Here is an 11,720-nt window from a genome sequence, read left to right as displayed (position 1 = left end):
AACATGTTTAAAACATGCATATCCATTTTTTAGAACATGTCTAGAAAATTTTCTTTCTTATAAAATTCCATGCTATATGGGTTGAACTAGAGGAATTTCCCAAACTTGGATAACAAAACTTTTGTGTTCATTTGTGGTGTGTGAATAAATTTTCTTTACTTAGATTTGTTATTGCTTTAAATTCTTTCCATACATAAACTCCAAAATTTTCATTTTGTGGTGATAAATTTGCCTTTAATCTCTTTTTTTGTTTGCGAGATGAAGGGAAAGTGAAACACAAGTTTTAATTTAAGAAAAAAGTTTATTTCTAAAAAATAAATGCACAATGCTCAAATGTAGAGAGATTTAATTCAAAAAAGTGTCTGTAATTTTTAGGGACTGCAAACTCTGTTTAGTTTTTATATATCAGGTTTTGCAATCGTCGTGAAAAGGGGGAGGTGGAGGATTTCTAACCGAGTGTTGACTGCCAATCCATAAGTCATTCCTTACATAAATATAGCCCCTTACACATGATAACTCACTTTACAATCATCTATCATCAGTAGGTCACCTTTTGGAAAATGGGCAAAATAATGGCTTGTTTGACTCGGGTAAATATCCCACCGCACGTTCAATTGAGAATTTAAAGTTGTTCTCATTAAAAGGTTTGGATCCATAGGTCATTTGCATCTTTAACATGTTTCAAGCATGTATTAAAACATGTGTAGAAAAATCTCTTTCCAATAAAATTCCAAGCTATTAGGGTTGAACTAGTGGAATTTCCCAAACTTGGACAACAAAACTTTTGTGTTCATTTGTGGTGTGTGAATAAATTTTCTTTCCATACATAAACTCAAAAATTTTCATTTTGTTGTTACTTATTTGCCTTTTATCTCTTTTTTTGTTTATGAGATGAAGGGAACGTGAAAACTCAAGTTTTGATTTAAGGAAAAAGTATACATCTAAAATTGAAATGCACAATGCACAAATGTAGAGAGAAATAATTCCAAAATGTGTCTGTAATTTTTAGGAAGTGCAAAACTCTTTTTACTTTTTGTATAACATGTTATGGAATCGTCCGGAAAAGGGGAGGCGGGGGATTTTTAACTAAGTGTTGAATCCCAATCAATAAGTCATTCCTTACAAAAATATAGCCCGTTACGCATAATAAATCAATTTACAATCATCTATGATCGTTAGGTCAGCTATTTGTAAAAGCGCAAAATAATGGTTTGTTTGACTCAGGTAAATATCCCACACACGTTCACTTGAGAATTTAATGTTAATCACTTTAAAAGGTTTGGATCCATAGGTCATTTGCATCTTTAACTTGTTTCAAACACGCATATCCATTTTTAAAACATTTGTAGAAAAATCTCTTTCTTATAAAATTCCAACCCATTAGGGTTGAACTAGTGGAATATGCCAAACACGGATAACAAAACTTTTGTGTTCATGTGCGGTGTGTGAAAAAATTTTCTTTACTTACATTTGTTATTACTTTAAATGCTTTCCATACATAAACTCTAAAATTGTCATTTTTTTATGATCTATTTGCCTTTTATCTCTTTTTTTTATTTACAAGAAGAAGCGAAATTGAACACTAAAATTTTGATTTAAGAAAATAGTACACATATAAAATGGAAATGCACTATGCAAAAATGTAGAGAGAGTTAATTCAAAAAGTGTCTGTAATTTTTAGGGATTGTAAACTCTGTTTAGTTTTTATTTATCATGATTTACAATGGTCGGGAAAAGGGGGAGACGGGGGATTTTTAACTGAGTGTTGACTCCAAATCCGTAAGTCATTCCATACAAAATTATAGCCTGTTACGCATGATAAATCACTTTACAATCATCTATGATTGTTAGGTCAGCTTTTTGTAAGTGGGCAAAATAATGGCTTGTTTGACTCGGGTAAATATCCCACCAAACATTCATTTGGGAATTTAAAGTTATTATCTTTAAAAGTTTTGGATTCGTAGGTCATTTGCATCTTTAACATGTTTGAAGCATGCATATCCATTTTTTAAAACATGTCTAGAAAAATCTCTTCCTTATAAAATTTTGAGCTATTAGGGTTGAGCTAGTGGAATTTCCAAAACTTGGATAAAAAAACTTTAGTGTTCATTTGTGGTGTGTGAATAAATTTTATTTACTAACATTTGTTATTGCTTTAAATTGTTTCCATACATAAACTCTAAAATTTTCACTTTGTTGTGATCTATTTGCCTTTTTTCTCTTTTTTTGTTTACGTAATGAAGGGAAAGTGAAAACTCAAGTTTTGATTTAAGAAAAAATTATACATGTAAAAAGGAGATGCACAATGCACAAATATAGAGAGATATAATTCCAAAAAGTGTGTGTAATTTTTAGGGATTGTAAACTCTTTTCAGTTTTTATATATCAGGTTTTGCAATCGTCGAAAAAGGGGGGCGGGGAATTTTTATCCGAGTATGGACTCCCAGTCTATAAGTCATTCCTTAAAAAAAATTAGCCCGTTACGCATGATAAATAACTTTACCCTCAATTATGATCGTTAGGTCAACATTTTGTAATTGGGCAAAAAAATTGTTTGTTTGACTTGGGTAAAAATCGCACCGCACTTTCACTTGGGTATTTAATGTTATTCTCTTTAAAAGGTTTGGATCCATAGGTCATTTGCATCTTTAACATGTTCCAAGCATGCATATCCATTTTTTAAAACATGTGTAGAAAAATCTCTTTCTAATAAAATTCCAAGCTATAAGGTTTGAACTAGTGGAATTTCCCAAACTAGGATAATAAAACTTTTCTATTCATTTGTGGTGTGTGAATACATTTTCTTTACTTACAATTGTTATTGCTTTAAAATCTTTCCATACATAAACTCTAAAATTTTCATTTTGTAGTGATCTATTTGACTTTTATCTTTTTTTTTGTTTACGAGATGAAGGGAAAGTGTAAACTTCAAGTTTTGATTTCAGAAAAAAAGTTTACATCTAAAGTTGAAATGCACAATGCATAAATGTAGAAAGAGATAATTCCAAAAAGTATCTGTCATTTTTAGGGATTGTAAACACTTTTTAGTATTTTATATATCATGTTTATCGATCATCGAGAAAACGGGGAGGCGGTAGATTTTTAACCGAGTGTTGACTCCCAATCCTTAAGTCATTCCATAACATAATATAGCCCACTACACATGATAAATGAATTTACAATCATCAATGATCGTTAAGTCATCTTTTTTTAAACGGGCAAAATAATTGCTTGTTTGACTCAGGTAAATATCCCACCGCACGTTCACTTGGGAATTTAATGTTATTCTCTTTAAAAGGTTTGGATCCATATGTCATTTTCATCTTTAACATGTTTCAAGCATGCATATCCATTTTTTAAAACATGTGTAGAAAAATCTCTTTCTTATAAATTTCCGAGCTATTAGGGTTGGACTAGTGGAATTTCCTAAACTTGGATAACAAAACTTTTGTGTTCATTTTATTGCGTTAAATTCTTTCCATACATAAACTCTAAAATTTTCATTTTGTTGTGAACTATTTCCCTGTTATCTCCTTTTTTGTTTGCTAGATGAAGCGAAAGTGGAAACTCAAGTTATGATTTAAGAAAAAAATATACATCTAAAATGGAAATGCACAATGCACAAATGTCGAGATAGATAATTCCAAAAAGTGAGTGTAATTTTTAGGGATTGAAAACTCTTTTTAGTTTTTAAATATCAAGTTCTACAATCGTCGGGAAAAGGGGGAGGCAGGGGTTTTTTAACTGAGTGTTGACTCCCAATCCATAAGTCATTCCATACAAAAATAAAGCCCGTTACCCACGATAAATCACTTTACAATCATCTATAATCGTTAGGTCTGCTTTTTGTAAATGGGCAAAATAATGGTTTGTTTGACTCGGGTAAATATCCCACCGCACGTTCACTTGGGAATTTAATGTTATTATCATTAAGAGGTTTGGATCCAGAGGTCATTTGCATCTTTAACATGTTTCAGGCATGCCTATCCATTTTTTAAAACATGTGTAGAAAATTTTTCTTACAAAATTCCGAGCTATTAAGGTTGAACAAGTGGAATTTCCCAAACTTGGATAACAAAACTTTTCTATTCATTCGTGGTGTGAGAATAAATTTTCTTTACTTACATTTTTTATTGATTTAAATTCTTTCCATACATAAACTCTAAAATTTTCATTTTGTTGTGATCTATTAACCTTTTATCTCTTTTTTTGTTTACGGGATGAAGGGAAAGTGAAAACTCAAGTTTTGATATAAGAAAAAAGTATACGTCTAAAATGGAAATGCACAATGCACAAATGTAGAGAGAGATAATTCCAAAATGTGGCAGTAATTTTTAGGGATTGTAAACTCTTTTTTTTTATATATAAAGTTTTGCAATCATCGGGAAAAGGGGGAGACGAGCGGTTTTTAACTGAGTGTTGAAACCCAAGCTATTAGGGTTGAACTAGTGGAATTTCCCGAATTTGTATAACAAAAATTTTGTGTTCATTTGTGGTGTGGGAATAAATTTTCTTTATTTACATTTGTTATTGCTTTAAATTCTTTCCATACATAAACTCTAAAATTTTCATTTTGTTGTGATCCATTTGCCTTTTATCTCTTTTTTTGTTTACGAGATGAAGGGAAAGTCAAAAATCAAGTTTCTATTTAAGAAAAAAGTATACATATAGATGGAAATGCACAATGCATAAATTTAGAGAGAGAGATACTACCAAAAAGTGCCTGTAATGTTTAGGGATTGTAAACTTTTTTTAGGTTTTATATATGAAGTTCTGCAATCGTGGGGAAAGGGGGGAGGCGGGGGATTTTTAACTGAATGTTGACTCCCAATACATAAGTCATTCCATACAAAAAAATAGCCCGTTATGCATGATAAATCACTTTATAATCATCTATGATCGTTTGGTCAACTTTTTGTAAATGGGCAAAATAATGGCTTGTTTGACTCGGGTAAATATCCCACTGCAAGTTCACTTGGGAATTTAATGTTATTATCTTTAAAAGGCTTGGATCCATAGGTCATTTGCATCTTTAACATGTTTCAAGTATGCATATCCATTTTTTAAAACATGTGTAAAAAAATCTCTTTCTTATAAAATTCCGAGTTATTAGGGTTGAAGGAGTGGAATTTCCAAAACTTGGATAACAAAAATTTTCTGTTTATTTGTGGTATGATAATAAATTTTCTTTACTTACATTTTTTATTGTTTTAAATTATTTCCATACATAAACTCTAAAATTTTCATTTTATTATGATGTATTTGCCTTTTATCTCTTCTTTATTTTACGAGATGAAGGGAAAGTCAACACTAAAGTTTTGATTAAAGAAAATGTATACATCTAAAATAGAAAAGCACAATGCACAAATGTAGAGAGAGATAATTCCAAAAAGTGTCTATAAGTTTTAGGGATTGTAAACTCTTTTTAGTTTTTATATATCAGGTTCTACAATCGTCGGGAAAAGGGGGAGGAGGGGGATTTTTAACTGAGTGTTGACTCCCAATCCATAAGTCATTCCTTAAAAAAATATAGCCCGTTGCACATGGTAAATCACTATATAATAATCTATAATCGTTAGGTCAGCCCTTTGTAAATGTGCATAATAATGGCTTGTTGGACTCAGGTAAATATCCCACCGAACATTTACTTGGGAATTTATTGTTATTATCTTTAAATTGTTTGGATCAATGGGTCATTTGCATCTTCAACATTTTTCAAGCATGGATATCCATTTTTAAAAAAATTGTAGAAAAATCTCTTTCTTATAAAATTTCGAGCTATTAGGGTTGAACTAGTGAAATTTCTCAAACTTGGATAACAAAACTTTTGTGTTCATTTGTGGTGTTGCAATAATTTTATTTACTTAAATTTGTTATTGCTTTAAATTATATCCATACATAAACTCTAAAATTTTCATTTTGTTGTGATCTATTTGCCTTTTATCTCTTTTTTTGTTTACGATATGAAGGGAAAGTGAAAACTCAGGTTTTGATTTAAGAAAAAAGTATACGTCTAAAATGCAAATGCACAATGCAAAAATGTAGAGAGAGATAATTCTAAAAAGTGGCAGTAATTTTTAGGGATTGTAAACTCTTTTTTGTTTTTATATATAAAGTTTTGCAATCGTCGGGAAAAGGGGGAGTTGGGGGATTTTTAACTAAGTGTTGACACCCTATCCATCAGTCATTCCTTAAAAAAATATAGCCCATTACGCATGATAAATCACTTTTTAATCATCTATCATCATTATATCAGCTTTTTGTCAATGGGCAAAATAATGGCTTGTTTGACTAGGGTAAATATCCCACCAAACCTTCCCTTGGGAATTTAACGTTATTATCTTTAAAATATTTGGATCCATTGGTCATTTGAATCTTTAATATGTTTGAAGCATGGATATCCATTTTTTAAAATTTCGAGCTATTAGGGTTGAATTACTGGAATTTTCCAAACTTGCATAACAAAACTTTTGTGTTCATCTGTGGTGTGTGAATAAATTTTTTTTACTTACATTTTTTATTGCTATAAATTCTTCCCAAACATAAACTCTAAAATTTTCATTTTGTTTTGATCTATTTGACTTTGATCTCCTTTTTTGTTTACGAGATGAAGGGAAAGTCAAACTCAAGTTTTTATTTAAGAAAAAAGTATAAATCTAAAATAGAAATGCACAATGCACAAATGTAGAGAGAGATAATTCCAAAAAGAGGTTGTACCTTTTAGGGATTGTAAACTATTTTTACTTTTTTAAATCAAGTTCAGCAATCGTCGGGAAAAGTGGGAGGGGGGGGGGGGGGGGGGGGGGATTTTTAACTGAGTGTTGACTACCAATCCATAAGTCATTCCTTAAAAAAATATAGCCTGTTGTGCATGATAAATCACTTTATAATCATCTATGATTGTTAGATCAACTTATTGTAAATGGGCAAAATAATGGCTTGTTTGACTCGGGTAAATATCCCACCGCACGTTCACTTGGAAATTTAAAGTTAGTATCTTTAAAAGGTTTGGATCCATAGGTCATTTCCATCTTTAACATGTTTCATGCATGCATATCAATTTTTTAAAACTTATGTAGAAAAATCTCTTTCTTATAAAATTCCGAGATATTAGGGTTGAACAAGTGGAATTTCCCAAACGTGGATAACGACACTTTTCAGTTCATTTGTGGTGGGAGAATAAATTTTCTTTACTTAAATTTGTTATTGCTTTAAATTTTTTCCATACATAAACTGTACAATTTTTATTTTTTTGTGATCTATTTACCTTTTATCTCTTCTTTTTTTTACGAGATGCAGGGAAAGTGAAATCTCAAGTTTTGATTTAAGAAAAAAGTATACATAAAAAATGGAAGTGCATAGTGCACAAATGTTGAGAGAGATAATTCCAAAAAGTGTCTATAATTTTTAGGGATTGTAAACTCTTTTAAGTTTTTATATATCAGGTTCTGCAATCGTCGGGAAAAGGGGGAGGGTGGGGATTTTTAATTGAGTGTTGAGCACCAATCCATAAGTCATTCCATACAAAATATAGCTCATTACGCATGATAAATCACTTAATAATCATATATGATCGTTAGGTTAGGTTTTTGTAAATGGGCAAAATAATGGCTTGTTTGACTCGAGTAAATATCCAACCGCATGTTCACTTGGGAATTCAATGTTATTTTCTTTAAAACATTTGGATCTTTAGGTCATTTGCATCTTTAACTTTTTCAAGCATGCGTATCCATTTTTGAAAACATGTGTAGAAAAAACTTTTTTTTATTAAATTCCGAGCTATTAGGCTTAAAGTAGGGGAATTTCCCAAACTTGTATAACAAAACTTTTGTGTTCATTCGTGGAGTGTGAATAAATTTTGTTTACTTACATTTGTTATTGCCTTGATTTATTTCCATACATAAACTATAACATTTTCATTTTGTTGTGATCAATTTGCCTTTTATCGTTTTTTTGTTTACGATATGAAGGAAAAGTGAAAACTCAAATTTTGATTTATGAAAAAAGTATACATCTAAAAAGGAAATGCACAAGGGATAAATGTAGGGAGAGATACATCCAAAAGGTGTCTGTAATTTTTAGGGCTTGTAAACTCTTTTTTGTTTTTACATGTCAGGTTCAACAATCGTCGGGAAAAGTGGCAGGCGGGGGATTTTTAACTGAGTGTTGAGTCCATATCCATAAGTCATTCCTTACAAAAATATAGCTCATTACGCATGATAAATCACTTTATAATCTTCTATGATAGTAAGGTCATGTTTTTTTAACTGGGCAAAATAATGGCATGTTTGACTTGAGTAAATATCCCAGCGCACGTTCATTTGGGAATTTAATGTTATTCTCTTTGAAAGGTTTGGACCAGTAGGTCATTTGAATCTTTAACTTGTTTCAAGCATGCATATCCACTTTTTAAAACATATGTAGAAAAATCTCTTTCTTATTAAATTCCGAGATATTAGGCTTAAACTAGTGGAATTTTCAAAAATTGTATAACAAAACTTCTGGGTTCATTTCGGGTGTGTGAATAAATTTTCTTTACTTAGATTTGTTATTACCTTGATTTCTTCCCATACTTAAACTCTAAAATTTTCATTTTGTTGTGATCTATTTGCCTTTTATCTCTTTTTTTTTTTTACGAGATGAAGGGAAAGTGAAAACTCTAGTTTTTCTTTAAGAAAAAAGTATACATCTTAAATGGAAATGCACAATGCACAAATGTAGAGAGAGATAATTCCAAAAAGTGTCTGTAATTTTTAGGGATTGTAAACTCTTTTTAATTTTTTATATATCATGTTCTGTAATCGTCGGGAAAAGGGGGATGGAGGGGATTTTTAACTGAGTGTTGACTCCAGATCCATAAGTGATTCCTTACAAAAATATAGCCTGTTACACATGACAAATAACTTTACAATCATCTATGATAGTTAGGTTAGCTTTTTGTAAATGGGCAAAATAATGGCTTGTCAAATCCGGGTAAATATCCCACCGCACGTTCACTAGGGAATTTAATGTTATTGTCTTTAAAATAATTGGATCCATCGGTCATTTGCATCTTTAACATGTTTCAAGCATGCATATCCATTTTTTAAAACAGGTGTAGAAAAATTTCTTTCTTATAAAATTCCAAGCTATTATGGTTGAACTAGTGGAATTTTCCCAAACTTGGATAACTAAACTTTTGTGTTCATTTGTGGTGTGTTAATAAATTTTCTTTACTTAATTTTGTTATTGCTTTAAATTCTTTCCATACATAACCTCTAAAATTTTCATTTTGTTGTGATCTCTTTGTCTTTTATCTCTTTTTTTGTATACAAGATGAAGGGAAAGTGAAAATTCAAGTTTTGATTTAAGAAAAAATTATACATCTAAAATGGAAATGCACAATGCAAATATGTAGAGAGAGAAAATTCCAAAAAGTGTCTGTAATTTTTAGGGATTTTAAACTCTTTTTAGTTTTTATATATCAGGTTCAGGAATCGTCGGGAAAAGCGGCAAGCGGGGGATTTTTAATTGAGTGTTGACTCCCATTTCATAAGTCATTCCTTACAAAAATATAGCCCGTTACCCATGATAAATCAGTTTACAATCGTCTAAGATCGTTAGGTTAACGTTTTTTTAAATGGGCAAAATAATGGCTTGTTTGACTCGGGAAAATATCCCATTGCACATTCATTTGAGAGTTTAAAGTTATTCTCTTTAAAAGGTTGGATCCATAGGTCATTTGAATCTTTAACATATTTCACGCATGCATATCCTTTTTTTAAAACATGAGTAGAAAAATCTTTTTCTTATAAAATTTCGAGATATTAGGGTTGAACTAGTGGAATCTCCCAATTTCTGTTAACAAATTTTTTTTGTTCATTTGTGCTGTGTGAATAAATTTTCTTTACTTACAATTGTTATTGCTTTGAATTCTTTCCCTACATAAACTCTAAAATTTTCATTTTTTTTGTGATCTATTTGCCTTTTATCACTTTCTTTGTTTACGAGATGAAGTGAAAATGAAAACTGAAGTTTTGATTTAAGAAAATAGTATACACCTAAAATGGAAATGCACAATGTGAAAATGTAGAGAGATATAATTCCAAAAAGTGCATGTAATTTTTAGGGCTTTTAAACTCTTTTTTGTTTATTATATATCAAGTTCTGCAATTGTCGGGAAAAGAGGGATGCAGGAGATTTTTAACAGAGTGTTGACTCCCAATCCATAAGTCATTCCTTAAAAAAATATAGCCCCTTACACACGATAAATAACTTTACAATCGTCTATGACCGTTAGGTCAGCTTTTTGTAAATGGGCAAACTAAGGGCTTGTTTGACTTGGGTAAATATCTCACCACACGTTCACTTAGGAATTTAATGTTATTCTCATTATAAGGTTTGGATCCAAAGGTCATTTGCATCTTTAACATGTTTCTAGCATGCATATCCATTTTTTAAAACATGTGTTGAAAAATCTCTTTCTTTTAAATTTCCGAGCTATTAGAGTTGAACTAGTGGAATTTTCCCAAACTTGGATAACAAAACTTTTGTGTTCCTATGTGGTGTGTCAATACATTTTCTTTACTAATATTATTCTACCTTAAATTCTTTCCAAACATGAATCCTATTTGCCTTTTTTCTTTTTTTTTGTTTACGAGATGAAGGGAAAGTGAAAAATCAAGTTTTGATTTAAGAAAAAAGTATACATCTTAAATGTAAATGCACAATGCACAAATTTAGAGAGAGATAATTCCAAAAGTTGTTTGTAATTTTTAGGGGTTGTAAACTCTTTTTAGTTTTTATATTTCAGGTTCTACAATCTTCGGGAAAAGGGGGAGGCGGGTGGTTTTTAACTGAGTGTTGACTACCACTCCATAAGTCATTCTTAAAAAAATATAGCCCGTTACTCGTGATAAATAACTTTTCAATCATCCATGATCATTAGGTCAACTTTTTGTAAATGGGCAAAATAATGGCTTGTTTGACTCGGGAAAATATCCCACCGCACGTTCATTTGGGAGTTTAAAGTTATTCTCTTTAAAAAGATTGGATCCATAGGTCATTTGAATCTTTAACATGTTTCAAGCTTGCATATCATATTTTTAAAACATGTGTAGAAAAATCTCTTTCTTATAAAATTCCGAGCTATTAGGGTTGAACTAGTGGAATTTCCCAAACTTGCATAACAAAACTTTGTGTTCATTTTTGGTGTGTGAATAAATTTTCTTTACTTACATTTGTTATTTCATTATATTCTTTCCATACATAAACTCTAAAATTTTCATTTTGTTGTGATTTATTTGCCTTTTATCTCTTTTTTTGTTCACGAGATGAAGTGAAAGTGAAAAGTCATGTTTTGATTTAAGAAAAAAGTATACATCTATAATGGAAATGCACATTGCACAAATTTAGAGAGAGATAATTCCAAAAGTTGTCTGTAATTTTTAGGGATTGTAAACTCTTTTTAGTTTTTATATATCAGGTTCGGTAATCGTCGGGAAAAAGGGGAGGCGGGGGATTTTTAACTCAGTGTTGACTCCCAATCCATAAGTGATTCCTTACAAAAATATAGCCCGTTATGCATGATAAATCATTTTACAATCATTTATGTTTGTTAGGTCAACTTTTAGTAATTGGGAAAAATAATGGCTTGTTTGTGTCGAGTAAATATCCCATCGAATGTTCACCTGGGAATTTAATGTTATTATCTTCAAAATGTTTAGATCAATACTTCATTT

The sequence above is a fragment of the Aristolochia californica genome, unplaced genomic scaffold, assembly GCF_029961685.1.
Source record: "Aristolochia californica isolate CCGP_79_NKW_82.1479 unplaced genomic scaffold, dmAriCali1.0.hap1 SCAF_4, whole genome shotgun sequence".
NCBI lineage: Eukaryota > Viridiplantae > Streptophyta > Magnoliopsida > Piperales > Aristolochiaceae > Aristolochia > Aristolochia californica.
Note: the sequence above shows the minus strand (reverse complement) of the source record.